The sequence below is a fragment of the Loxodonta africana genome, chromosome 16 (assembly GCF_030014295.1).
Source record: "Loxodonta africana isolate mLoxAfr1 chromosome 16, mLoxAfr1.hap2, whole genome shotgun sequence".
Classification (NCBI taxonomy): Eukaryota; Metazoa; Chordata; class Mammalia; order Proboscidea; family Elephantidae; genus Loxodonta; species Loxodonta africana.
Genome location: NC_087357.1, coordinates 58,607,316 through 58,622,183, shown reverse-complemented (window position 1 = coordinate 58,622,183; position 14,868 = coordinate 58,607,316). Strand labels below are relative to the sequence as shown.

Below are 14,868 nucleotides of genomic sequence, written 5' to 3'. Positions count from 1 at the left end.
TGTCTGAGGGCATGGACCAGGTCGGATGTTTTCATCATTGTCATCCCGACCAGATTACCCAATAAGTAAAGTGCCCACGGCCTAATTGTGCCTTCTTATCAATCTGCAGTGCACAATTTCACCCGTTCCCCACCACGTCAGAGATGTGGTGAAACCCATTGAAACGGCTCACCACAAATTAGCGAGCAAAATATCGTTAAACCTGTGCCTACCTTGCTCAATGCAAGCCACTGCATAGCGTGTTTACTGGTTAATCTGCCCCTGACTCTCACCTACCCAGAGCTTGACATGGTGCTTGACATTCTTTAGGCACTTGTTCAGTATTTGTTATGCGAATGCGTGAAAACTACCCCTGGTCCTGTCTTCAGAGCTCACAGTCAGGCTGGAAGGGTGAGAAGAGTTTTCAAGAGAAGGCGTGGGCTGTCAGGGGCTTCCAAGAATTCTGACAACCCCTGAGCGGCCAGATGTCAATTTCACCTTCTCCCTCAGCCATTTGCAGGAGGTTGTAAATCGTCTCTTTACTTGGGTCGGGGGCAACCGAGGCGTCCCTACGCCCCTTGCGGGGAACCTAGGAGCCAAGTCGCGGGAGGAAGGTAACACAGAGGGGGGAGCCCGCCAGCACGTGCAGCGCCCAGGGGAGGAAGAGGCTGGGCTAACGCAGCCCTTAGTCAGCAGCTGGGCTCGATTTTGAAACAAAAGCCAATGTCCTCCCTCGGAGTCCGCAGCCGGTCAGCTCCTAGGGGGAAGAAAGCCATGCTGCCCAGCCGGTTAGTGGCCCAACTTACTTTTCCAGAGCCTGGGACAAAGGGCCAGCGGATGTGCGGGAATGGGTGGGGTGGTAGGGATGGGGGACGGCACAGAACACCCTGACCCTCCCCTCCCGGCAGCTTGGGACAGGGGCTGGGGTCTCCATGCTCTGCGCGTGTTTGTGTCTGGTAATGAGGCTCTGAGCCCGGGGGCCCCCCCGTCTGCGTAAAGGGGAGGCACCTTTGCAACCAGCGCCCCAGAGCGCAGACACACCAGGCCCTGGTTTCATGAATGAAATCCAATCGTGTGGATATAAATAGCCGCGAACGTTGCTAACGTCACAGTGCGAGAGGCGGCCGCCACCGCGGCGGAGATAGGTGCTGGGCGCTCGGTTCCGCCCGACTGCCCCGCCTGGGAGTGGGGTGGAGGCAGGAAGAGAAGGGGAGGGCTGCGGGTTGGAAAGGGGCGAGCCCCTCTCGCCTGGGACTCGGCAGAGCCGCCGCAGAGCTGTGGAGCCCGCAAGGCGAGGCAGTGCCATGCTGCCTTTGTGCAAAGTTGGGCGGCGGGCGGTGCGCCGCGCGCAGGGGCCCCGCACACGCGCGACCGCGCGCAGTCGTGGCTGCTGCTGAGTGGCGGGGGCCCCCCTGCTCCCCCCAGCCCTTGAAGGCGGAGAGAGCTCGCGTCTCGCTCGGTTTCAGGGTAGGTTTCTGTGTCGTGAGTGCGCTGTGGTATGAAACTTCTCTGAGCACCCGCCGCGTAGCCCCCACCGCCCCCGCCCCAGAGGATGGCATGTGGGGGCCCGGGACCGCGCTACGCGGCCAGCAGCGTCCCAACAGAGTTTTGGGACCGAGCTATGGGGTGTGCTAGCCCCTCTGCGAGGCCAGGGACCCCACAGCAGAGGCAAGCGGATTTCTAGGAGTGCCCACACAGCCGCACCCCTAACTTGGAGCTGAGGAAATGTACAACAGGCACCCTTAGCAGGCTGGCTGCGCCAAGGAAGAATTGGTGCCGCGCCTATAAGAGGGCTCTTTTCCTTGGAAGGACAATGGTGGGGAGCCGGAGAAACTGAAAAGGGGGTTATGCTAGCCCCTTTGCCGCTTGCACACCATGAGAGTTGACTGGTCAGCCCACAATTTGGGGCCCACCCCCCCTCCTCCCCGTGTCTATGGAGTCTGTTGTGAGTTGCTGTGACAACAGTAGGAGCTGCCATAAGGGGCTTGCAAAACACCTTACCTTGTCTGTATGCTCAGCTTTCGGGGAGAACAACGGAGGGGGGTGGGGCGCGGTTGTGCAGACAAGGGAATCCACCCCCTCCCGCAATAAAAAAAAAAAAATGGGAGGCAGGCACAACTATTTAAAAATATATCATAAGATTGCACTGTTAGCTGTGCCTTTCTATCCTCAGCAGTATCAAACATCTCAGCTGAGGAGCAATGTCAATATTTAGACTTGGACAAGCCAGAAAGTTAGAAGGGAGCGCCAAGCGCGGGGTTTTGACTTGGCTTTGCACGTCAGCACACAAGCTGTGCCTTTGGAGCTGACTGTACACATTTGCTGGGGGAAGAAATGCATGGAGGTAGATATATACACAGAGGCACCCAGGTCTAGGAAAACCGAGGAAGTTGAGACCAAAAGAGTCGCCCTGATTTTGAACTTCCCCAACCTGTGCTATTCAGCTCCTCTGTTGAACCCCAGGTTGGGTTGAACCCCAGCCAGACGCTCAGCTTGAGTTTTCACTGGTTTGGGACCCCAACAGGGTCTATGCTACACATTCGGCACTGTAGTGTATTCTCTCTACACTGCATGATCGATACTGTTGTCTTAAGTTATCGGTGGTTTTCATCTTTGTGTAATGCCCTCCCACATCACATAGCCAATAGGCTGTGTGTGTTTAGTTTGGGAAGCTTTTTAAATTTATTTATATTTTTGATAAGTATGTTTACAAACACTCTTTAGAAATTTGGAAATATGTTTAGTTTCCAGTAACTTCCTGCTGCCTAAGAGAGTCATTGGTTACTAGAAAACAAACAAGCTATTTTCAGTATGATAATGTCTGCATACTGCTCCACAGGTGGAGTAGGCAGTAAATTGTTATATTAAACAAGAGTTTCTCTGAGATTCCTGGATCATATTTGGACTTAGTAGTGGGAAAAGGGTTTCGCTAGTTTATCTCCATGTGGAAGGCTTTGGAAAATCATTAGGAAGCTATAAATCATGGTCAGTATTCGTCTCAACTTCCCCGTGATGCGTTATTTTACCACATTTTGAAAGTTGTGTAAATTTAATTAGATAGGGCTTGTGTGAGAACAGAGGTGTAAATAGAAACACATGTGGTTTGATGTTATTGGTTCTATAGTACAATTTATCAACTATTTAAGTATAGTTTGATGAAAAAGGAAACCCTGGTGGCATAGTGGTTAAGTGCTATGGCTGCTAACCAAAAGGTCTGCAGCTTGAACCTACCAGGAGCTCATTGGAAACTCTATGGGGCAGTTCTGCTCTGTCCTATAGGGTCGCTATGAGTCGGAATCGACTCGACGGCAATGGGTTTGGTTTTGGTTTTTGATGAAAAAGCCAGTGTTCTTTGGTTCTTTAGTTATGATAAACAAACAAACAAAAAAAAAGTTGCCATCGAGCCAATTCCAACTCATGGTGACCCTATGTATGTCAGAGTAGAAGAGTGCTCCGTAGGGTTTTCAATGGCTGTGACCTCTTGGAAGTAGATTGTGAAGCCTTTCTTCTGAGTTGCCTCTGGGTGGATTTGAACCTCCAGCCTTTCTGTTAGTAGCCAAGCTCTTAACCATTTGTGCCACCCAAATACTCCTTAGTTATAATAACCCATCAAACCCAATGCCTTCAGGTTGATTCCAACTCAGAGAGAGCCCATAGGACAGAGTAGAATTGTTCTATAGGGTTTTCAAGGCTGTATGTAAATTTTTACGGAAGCAAACTGTCACATCTTTTCCCGCAGAGTGGCTAGTGGGTTCAAACTGCCAACCTTTCAGTTAGCATCTGAGCACTTTAACCACTGTGCCACCAGGGCTCCTTACTTATAATAAAAAAAATTTTTTTTTTAATAGTAGTACCTAAAAATGCTATTTTTGAGCAACATGTCCACTTCTGTGACTTGTGTATGGTAAAATGCCTAAAATTTTTATTCTCATCCCTTGGTTTGCGGCTGTCATGGATTGAATTATGTCCCCCCCAAAATGTGTGTATCAGTTTGGCTGGGCCATTATTCCTGGTATTGCATGATTTTCCTATAGGTTGTAAATCCTGCCTCTATGATGTTAATGAGGGAAGATCTAGCCAGCAGTTGTGTTAGTGAGGCAGGACTCAATCTACAAGATTGCATTGTGTCTTGAGACGATCTCTTTTGAGATATAAAAGAAGGGAGCAGAGAGACAGGGAGACCTCATATCACCAAGAAAGCAGTGCTGGGAGCAGAGTGTGTCCTTTGGACCCAGGATTCCTGTAAGGAGAAGCTCCTAGTCCAGGGAACATTGATGAGAAGGCTGACAGAGAGAGAAAGGCTTCCCCTGGAGCTGACGCCCTGAATTTGGACTTTTAGCCTACTTTACTGTGAGGAAATAAATTTCTCTTTGTTAAAGCCATCCACTTGTGGTATTTCTGTTATAGCCGCACTAGATGACTAAGACAGTGGCCAAGTGCTTTTTTTTTTTTAATCATCCCAAATGCTCAGAAATATATTTTCACAAATGCTGTGAAATGTTAACCTCACCATTTCAGGATACATTTAGCCCAAAGAAATGCCACTTTAACACAGGCACTTTGCAAAAATAAAGCAGAGTCTGCTCTTTGGGTAGGGGTGGTAGAAAAAACAATGAATGTTGAAAATTTTAGTGGCTCCCCATGTGCTCCTGGCAGGCAATAGGATTTATATATTATGTCTCTCATTTATGTAGATAAGTCCACCTGTGAGCAGGGTGTTCTGTTCTTCAATTCCAGCAATCCAAGTCAGTGTGTTTATGCAAATCCATGACCATAGATTGATGATATCTTGGGTCTAATTCTGAGCATGCATTGCAGAACAGGTTTCTTGGTAATTTATCTTAAAAGAATGTGTCTTCATCATTGGTTTTATGGTCTACATTATGAACATCACAAGTTCAATGATTATCAGAATTATTCTATTTACTCTGTAAGTAAAACAGTACTAAGTAAGCCCTGAATCAGTTTGTGTTTTATAAGACATGTATGTATGCATTTTACACTGGGCATCAAAGTAGTGGGAGATAGTTGAGGATACTGGAGATATATGTGCTTGATAATTAAGGTTTTACTTCTGTTCTAATTTTAGCACATAAGAGTGAGAAGAAACTTGATATAATAGTTGACATTTATTGACCACCAACTGAGTTAGGTCAATGTGTGCTGCATTCTTTACATCGTTGTTCTCATTTCACTTCAAAAACAAATCCCTGTCAGGTGAAACCACTGACTTGATTCCCAAATGACAGGTGGGGAATTGGAAATTCAGAGACGTTAGATAATATATTCAGTTCATACTTCTAGTCAGTGGTAGAAATAGGATTTAAAAAAAAAAAAAAAAAGTCTTATTCTCAAACCTAAACTCTCCTGTTGAGAAAATCCTCTCCAATAGCAAAAGTGAGGCCCAGAAAGGTTAAGTGACTTGCCTAAGGTAACTTGGTAATTACAGCTCTATAATAGCACTCAATGGCGGGGCTGTTACAAAAGAGTGACTTCCATTTTCTTAAGTGAAACAGTGAAAAAATAAGTATTTAATGTGTACTTTTTCCTGTCATGCAGTCTCTGATCTTAAGGATATTACAAACAGGTTTCAAAGGCAAGATATTAAACATTCATGTATGAGGCAATTAGAGAATACATCAAGATTATACGTGGCAAAAGACTGAATTGGGGGTCAAGGCTATGTTTATGAGAAATCCAGTCTGTAAGATTACTTAGAAATTCCGTGTATGCACTGAAAAAAATTTCCAAGCCCAGTTTTTTGTCTGAATCGATGATAAATGGGTGAGAGTTTAAGAAAAGACAGAATGTAGAATTTCAACCCAACAGGGAGTGATTATGCAGTCATCCAGAACCACTAAATTATAGCATCTCAAATTCAAAGGCATTGTTGCAAAAGCATTGTGACAAAATCGTGAGCTGTTTGAACCTGCACAGCACCTTTAAGAAGGTATTACAATTCTTCATGATACCTGAAGTTAGGGGTTCATTCTGGAATTCAGTTTGTCTAAAAGGTGTCACTAGATAGATTTGGCTACATAACAAATAAATTCCAATCAAAGTCCTGAAAGTGTCCAATATCTAAAGGTTAAGTAAGACATTTTAAATTTTTGCCGTGGTTGAGGACCTCCTTCCCCCCACCTTCCTCCCCCCTCCTCTTTTGGTAAAATAATTCGTAACAGTCGTTGATCTTTCTTAGGGAGTATTATCATATAAAAGGGTTAATAAAAGAGGAAATGGAGGAACAAATTACTAAAGAAAAAACCTTAATATATCATTTTTTAAATGTACTGATATCCCCAACTGAAGCTTATAGACCTAGAAACTTAATTAAGAGAAACTTTTAAGCATTTAAGGGTAGTATAGGATGTTCTGGAGCCCTGGTGGCACAGTGGTTAAGAGCTCGGCTGCTAACCAAAAGGTCAGCAGTTCAAATCCACCAGCCACTCCTTGGAAACTCTATGGGACAGTTTCAGTCTGTCCTATAGGGTAATAATGAGTCAGAATCAACTCGATGGCAACGGGTTTGGTTTTTGGTTTTATAAACTGTTCTATAATAGCATTGTCCTGTAAATGTTGTTTAAAAAGTGGGTCATTACAAAATACATTGTCCCGTAAGACATATATGTTCCATACTGTCTCATGATAGTATATTGAGAAGATTCTATTTATAGTCTAAGACCTCAATATCAACTGATTAATGGTTAGCTGTGACAATGGTGTATCATAAAAAGATCAGTATAATAACTATAAAGCTGTAATTGTTTAAGCAGTAAAATTATACTTTGAATCATATCTTAAGCAAGAAGAGTCCCTGAAAATAGCACGGTGTCTTTAACAGTAATCACTTAATTAGCAGTCATTTGTTTGCTTTGCTTGAACGTCACAAGGCTTTGATTAATATGCATGCCTTGTCTCTTTAAAAAATGGCTAGAAACATTTGAAATTTTACTGTGTTTTTCACTCAGGAAATTTACCTATAGAAAGCAGAGGAATTTTTGCTCTTTCTAGAAAACAGGCAATTCTACTTCCCATTATTTGAAGACCTCACCCTGGCTTCAGGTAATAGGGTTCTAAGAGAACGAATGATGTGAACCTGGTTCTTGTATTCATCTTTTCTCCACCCAGGCTTCCCAGCAGCCTCACAATACCAAAACCACATTTGGAGAGGGAAGGGGAAATAAGTCACGAAAAGAATATTTAGAAATGGGCAAGAGGTAAATGGAGCATGTGTAGTGAGTGGTGAGCTGGTAAAGGAAGGGGTGGCAGGGGAGGGGAAGTTTTTGGGGAAAACAGTCACTCAAATGGGTAGGATGTATATGTATTGGTTGTTTATAAGTCAGCATCAGAATTGTTTTGTTTTTAGTTTATCAACAAAGTGACGCCACCTCCTCCACCTTCTCCCCCTTGCTAGAACCTTTTGTTCCTTGTAAACATAGGGCACAAACTGAGAAATGAGAAAATAAAGACATTGAAGATGAAATGTTGGTATGACAGCCATTTGTTCCAGATGTCCCAGGACAACCTGTCTTCAAATACTCCCTGCCCCATCAAGTGCATCAGCATGTCTTTGATCAGGTTTTATCCATTAAAGAGTGAATTGTAAAGTTTACAAAGAAAGAAAAAGATGTCAATAGGTCTAGTAGCAGCAACCAAGTTTCTCTGCTCTGAGGCTGAGTTTATTTATTGCATAGACCCTGGTTAATGGCAAGTTTCCTTTGCTAAAGAGCTTACAATCTCAGGCTCCATTCCTCTGTGGAGAAATTTCCTTTGAATTGTTACCCAGTTATAAACCAAACCCATGACAACCATTGAAATAACAATAACCAGCACTTATTATACTCCTACCAGATTCAAGACACTTGATTGCATTACAGTTAATATTATCATTTCCAATTCTACAGAAGTAGAAAAGGGACCTCAGAGAAGTTGAGTTACAGAGCTAATAGGAAGCAAAACTTAGATTTGCACTCAAGTCTACACAAGAACTTGAATATATATTTGCCCTACAAGAACTCCTGGAGAAAACACTATAAACCATTTCCTTCCAGGTTTATTCCTGGAGATGATGGAGTGTTCCAAAAACTCTTTGCCGATGATTTGATTCCAACCCATACCAAAAAAACCAAACCTACTGCTGTCAAGTTGATTCCGACTCATAGCGACCCTGTAGGACAGAGTAGAACTGCCCGGTAGAGTTTCCAAGGAGCACCTGGCAAATTTGAACTGACGACCTTTTGGTTAGCAGCTGTAGCGCTTAACCAGTAGGCCACTAGGATTTCCTCTGACCCACAGCAACCCTATAAGTAAGATAGAGTAGAACTGCCCCATAGAGTTTTCAGGGAACAGCTGGTAGATTCGAACTGTCAACCTTTTGGTTAGCAGCCGAGCTCTTAACCACTGTGCCGCCAGGGTTCCATGATGGAGAGTAGGAGTTAAATAATTATTATTGTTTTGGGGGAGGGTATTTTTGTTTGTTTTCTGTTTTTTTTAGATGTACCTTAAACCGTGTAATAGGCTTTCCTGAACAAATTTGGTAACTCTTCAGGTTATTTCTACTATGTTTTGATGGAAGTCATAGTCTTAAATATTAATAGTTGAATCTTGAAAGGTTGAAACATAGAGCCAGAAAAATCCTTAAGAATATCTAGTCCAGAAACTAGTTTGTTCTGTAAACCTTCATCTAAAGTACAATTTAAAATATATATATATCTAGTCCAACCTCGTACAGATGAAAAAACCATTGACCCAGAGAAGTGATACGTGATGTAAATTACCTACCTCAGAGTTAGTAAGCGACACAGCCTGAATTGAACCCAAGGTTCTGAGTCCCAGTCCAGCACTCCTTCCATTACATAACACTGCCTGAGAAGTGTCAAGCTTTCTAAAACCTCCAACATAGCCAAAATTACAACTATCAGGTGTAAAATATATCTAAGACCTAAGGCACATCCAGAAACAGGTGATAAGAGGATTCTAGTAGTGTAAAGATGTGGTGGGTACTAGGAGAAACCTCGCTTATCTTCAGTTACCCCAAGATAGAAGTCATTTCTTCTCTCTTTTTTAAAAACATAACTGTATGCTTTCATATCTTCCAAGCTGTTTTTGTTGAGCAGTCTACTGGGAGCTTTCTGGTGTTTTCTTATCCGCAGAGCTCTGGTTGTTTATTAGCTAGGCGACTTGGGTGAAATAGTTTCTTCTTTGGACCTCATTTTCATCTTTTGTAAAATGGCCATGGTATCACATCCCTCAAAGGACTGGGAGGATGTAATGAAGACCACATATGTCAAGCACATAGTAGGTGCTCAATAGGGGTTAGTTCTTTTCTGAGCCTTCCTGGAGTATCTCAAGAGAAAATGAGGGTGGTCACATCATTTCCCCCCTAAACTTACTGAAGTCATTTTAATTCTGACATTGCAAGGGATGGTTATAGTAACCTTTTTTCTGGGGTAAAAACAGGCCTGGTATTCTCTTTGGGTACCATTGGCCCAGTCACAACTCCATTTGTTTCTTTCATATTCTAAGGCTGCCAAGGTTTATGTGAACTGGATTATTTTATTGCTCTGGTTTCTGCCGCAAACTAATACCAACCTCCTCTTGGAGATTTGTGGCTCTCATTTTCTTCCAGACACTGTTTAAGTATCTAACATGTTTTCCACACAGACCTTTGCATCTCAGAGCAAATACTGTATTTCCAGCCAAGTAACTAAAAAATATTTCCAGAGAATACTATTGCCAGTAGAAAATTTTTTGCTTTCAATTTCAAAACACATGAGACTTTCCTCCCCATTTCAATTAACTCTAGGACCGAGTATTTTCTGCAGGCTGGCTCTGTCTTTTCTCTTTGTCATGTGTTGCTGACTGATATATTGATAGGAAAAGCATAAATACTGCAATTTCCCCTTTCACCCTCAGCACTTGATAACTACTCGGGCCTAAATTATATCTCTGGGAAATGTTCTGTCACGCTCCTCTCCCCAGCTGCCACACTTTGTCATGTGGCACTTGATGCCCTGTTCTGGACTTTTGGAACCAAGGCTTTGGCAACGTTCCTATTCACCACGTACATAGAGGAAAACTACTGTTGATTTTTTTTCTTACTTGAATCTTTTTTTCATTCTTTATTAATAATCCGAGCAACCTAGAATAGACTTTATTTTCCTGATGGTAGAGTTTTGCTTTTTAGTATTTGACAAATATATATAACAAAATGTATGTTCTTTTCTTCAGGTTTACGGGTAACAATCGTGTGCTTTCCCCAGTGCTATGAAGTAGCTAAACTGGTACTAGATGCTTAGAAATCACCAATTGTAGATGGTCCCTAACCTTATTACTAATCTCAAATTGGTTGTATTGTTTCATTTCATAATGATGAGTACTTTATTTTTAAAGCAGTGGTTTTCAAACTTCAGTGTGGATACAGATCACCTGGGGATCTTGTTAAAATGCAAACTCTGATTCAGGAGTTGTAGGATGGGGCCTGAGACTAAGGATTTCTTACGAGCTTCCCAGTGATGCCAGTGCTGCTGGTTAGGGGATCACTCTTTGAGTAGTGAGGGTCTGAAGCATAGTTCTTATTATATCTTACGCTGAAACTCATGCTTTACAGGCCAGAGCTAGAGTCCTATCTTATTTTGTTTCTTTTCTTTTTTTTTTTCAAATAATATTTTATTGTTTTTTTTAGGTAAAACTTTATACAACAAGCTGGGTTCCCATTTAACAATTTTTATACAAATTGTTCCATGACATTGGTTACATTTTTTACAATCTGTCAACATTCTCATTATTTCCAGTGTTTGTTCTGTTTCCATTAATCTAGCTTCCCTGCCCCTCCTTACCTTCTCACCTTTCCTTTAGGGTAAATGTTGGCAGTTTGGTCTCATATAGTTGATTATTTAAGGGAGCACAGTGCTCATGGGTGATATTTATTTTATAAACCAATCTATTATTTGAATGAAAAGTGACCTCTGGGAGTGACTTCAGTTCCAAGTTTAAAGGGTATCTCAAGGTGACAGTCTCAGGGGTTCCTCATTTTTTAGGAATTTGAGTTTTGTTCTATATTTTTCTCCCATTCTATCCAGGACCTTCTATTGTACCCCTGGTCAAAACGGTCAGTAGTGGTATTTGGGTACCATCTAGTTCTTCTGGCTTTGGTGGTAGATGAGACCATGTTTCATGTGGGCTATTTGTCCTATGGACTAGTTTCTTTTTTGAGTATTTGGTCTCTTTCTCTTTTGTTCCTGATGAGTAGAGACCAATAGTTGTATCTTAGATGGCCACTCACAAGCTTTTAAGACCCCAGACACTACTCACCAAACTAAGATGTGGTACATCATCTTTACAATCTATGTTATGCCAATTGACTGAGTTGTTCCACGATGTTCGTTTCTTAAGTCATGATATAGCAGATTAGAATCTGAGACAGGGGAAGGATATAGACAGTGGTATGCAGATAAATCAGCTGACTCCCTGAGGAAAAAAGCGTTCCTATATTATGTGTATGTGGTGTCTGTATATACATATATGTGCATATATGAGTTGATTATTTCATTCACATAAGGATGTGTAGCATACAATTTACAAATAAAAAATTAAACTTCATTAATTTATACTTTATTATTATAAGTTTCATGTAAAACTCAAAAACCATTGCCGTTGGTCGATTCCGACTCCTAGTGACCCTATAGGACAGAGTAGAACTGCCCCATATGGTTTCCAAGGAGTGCCTCGTGGGGTCGTACTACTGACATTTTGGTCAGCGGCCATAGCTCTTAACCACTATCATTTTCCAAGTTGCATATAGCCAATTTATTTTCACAGAATCCTTTTGTGGGCTTTTGCTGAACTCTTGTATCCATACCCAACCTGTGGTACAGTTAGTTGATGAACAGGTGTAGTTACTGTATGAATGTTAGTTAGTGTTTTTATTTATGTTAATGAGTAAGACAAAAGTGAAACTACAAAGGCCTGTGTCAAAACTGTATTCATTCATCAGTGATGTGTACTGGGAAATAGTTTTCAAATACTGTGTGGTGCAATGAATTACTTAATATAGCCCTTCTAGCCATAGTGTTGGTGACTCACACACAATGACTGATTGGAACTATGCAAATAAGGTATATGGAACCTAACAAAGAGATTAGTTAGCTTTGCCATCCCTCTAGGCTTAAAATGAGCCATCGCAGAGGAAGGAGGAGAGGATCTCAACACCAACAAGAAAGAAGATCCAGGAGTGGAGGCCATCTTTTGGACCCTGAATCCCTGTGCTGAGAAGCTCCTGGAACCAGGAGACCAAGAGAGAGCTGTAACACCGAAGACAGCGAGAAGCAGCGGCAGCGAAATGGCAGCTGCAGAACCAGGAGACTGGCAGGAGACGGCCAGCCTACAGAGCTAGAAGGCTGAGTGCCTTTGAGCAGGAGGCTTGCTGGTTGGAGTAGGCTGCCTCCTGTCACTTGGTGGAGCTACAGCTGAGAGCGTTCAGGCTGAGGCTTACTGGCAGAGCGGGGTGCCTCTGGGCACTTACCGGCAGAACTAAACAAGCTTTATAACACTTGCCCAAGCAGGGCAGAGGCAGAGAGGCCAGAGAGAGATGTGTCTCCATATACAACTGGAAAGAGGCTGTCCTGATCGAAGGACTGTAACCTGAGTGTTCCTGAAACAGAATTGTAACCTGTTACTTTCCTAATAAAACCCCATAACTGTATGATCTGTGAGTCCTGTGTGGCCATTGCAATGAATTATTGAACTCGGCAAAGAAGTAGAGAGTGCTAGGGGAGGGATGGTTGGTGTCTGAATTTGTAAAAAGGGCTGACAAGAGAAGGTATCAGCCTTGGGCTGTTAATCTTGATTCTCCTTCCCCCTTGAGAAGTTAGAGAAGGTCAGACGCCTCTGCCATGTCGTTTTTACGTACCAGAAGGGTATTTCTTCGACCATTTATACTATTTACAGAACAAACAGTTAAGAAAATGCTCTTCCAATATTTGAAAACTATTTTCCAATACACATCGCTGATGAATAAGTGAAGTTCTGACACAGGTCTTTGTGGTTTCACTTTTTCTTACTCATTAACATAAATGAAAATATTAACCAACATTCATATGGTAACTACACCTGCTCATCAACTAACTGTACCATAGATTGGCTATGGATAGAAAAGTTCAGCAAAAACCATCAAAAACATTCTGTGAAAATAAATTGGCTACACACTTTTAAGTTTAATCTGTACTATTGGCATTTTTTCCCATCATAAAGTCTATAGACAACAAAACAGTAAAGCAAGCCCTGATATGTAGTGTTTACTGATGTCCATGGTACAAATTCTCCCACCATGGCTGATTTCAAGCTACCAACATGACCAAGCATGGAGCTAGAAAGAGGAGCACATTAAAAACCTACTGCTGTCTAGTTAATTCCAAGTCATAGTGACCCTGTAGGAGAGAGTAGAACTGCCCCATAGGGTTTCCAAGGCTGTAAATACAGAAGCAGACTGTTGCGTCTTTCTCCAGTGGAGTTTGAGCCACCGACCTTTCAGTTAGCAGCTGAGCACTTTAACCACTGTGCCACCAGGGATCCTTAGATGCATGTTAGTATACCATTATATATGGTTTCTACCATACAGGTGAAGTTGATATAAATAACCTCAAAAGTATAAATAGTGATATAAGGTAAAGAATTAGGGAGTAGTAAGTTTTGAGTATTTATTACCTTCGTTTTTATTATAATTTATCTAATCATAAGTTTATATAATCTAATTTTTATATCGGCACTATTTTAACAATGGGCTTATAAAATTCCAGAAAATTGAACAACTGACTGTTGTGGCATGCTATGGGCCAGCTTTTGTACACCATTGTGCTTGATCCTCTGGTCTGATGATATACGTCGGCTATACACTGAAATATCTGGGGAACTTATAACCTATGATTTTAGTAGGTTCACATTAGTGCTTAGGCATCTGTATTTAATACTTATTCTTTTTTTTAGATGTATCTTATATAAAGATAAATACACAGCTCATAAGTGTACAACTTAAAGAATTTCACAAACTAACATACCTACGTAACCAGCACCTAAATACAGAAGCAGAACATTCCCAGCACCCAGAAGCACCTCTCACGTCCCTCCGCAGCCACTATTCAGTCAGTACTCAACCATGGTAACCACTAGCTTGACTTCTAAAACTGTGGATTAATTTTGCCTGTTTTTGAACTTTATATAAATGAATTTATCTGGCTTCTTTCCCTCAATATTATGTTTATGAGATGTACCCTTGATATATATAGCAATAGTTCGCCTGTTTTTAGTGCTGTATAGTATCCCATTGTGTGGCTAGACCTCATTTCATTATTTGTTTATCCATTCTACTATTGATGGGTCATTTCCAGTTGTTGGCTATTAGGAATAATGCTGCCTAGAACATTCTCGTACAGACAGCAGTATTTAAAACAAATTCTCCTAGTAATTCTAATGAGCAGCCAATCTCTTGATTGCCTTCGCTACAACTCCCCTCCTCTCTTTTATTTCTCGTGTAGCAAGACCAAGGCCATCGATTCTTTTGTGTGAGGACACTTTGGGTACCATGAGCCATTAAGCCATGTGCTTCCATTTATTGCAGTATGTTCTCCTGGCTCTTTTCAATACAGGTTCACCAACTCCCCCTTTGATCAAGACATCTGCATGTGCACTCAGAATAGGGATGAGATTTGGCCTCACGTCACTAAGTGTGGGGAAATAATAGACATGGTAGACATGGAGCCAAAGGCTAAATCTGGCAGCTGATCATTTAGACTCCTGGAAAGAGGCCTCAATTAAGGGAAATTGTTTCCCTTTGTGTGTATCAAACAAAAATCAACAGTGAACTCAGAATATTTCAGATTATAATATTTTTTT

The 14,868-nt window shown here is 41.9% G+C and overlaps 1 protein-coding gene across 3 annotated transcripts in view; it reads left to right on the top strand.

Annotated features, from left to right (window-relative positions):
* The first annotated feature begins 657 nt into the window (after nt 1–657).
* RHOBTB1 (Rho related BTB domain containing 1) overlaps nt 658–14,868 on the top strand; it is a 76,535-nt gene continuing 62,324 nt past the window's right edge. For 2 of the 3 annotated variants that reach the window (XM_023546978.2, XM_023546977.2), the window contains exon 1: nt 658–767. The gene's annotated coding sequence lies outside the window, so the exon portion shown is untranslated. Of the gene's footprint in view, nt 768–1,304; nt 1,447–14,868 lie in introns of those variants that run through there. The other variant, XM_003409281.4, reaches the window with a different exon arrangement.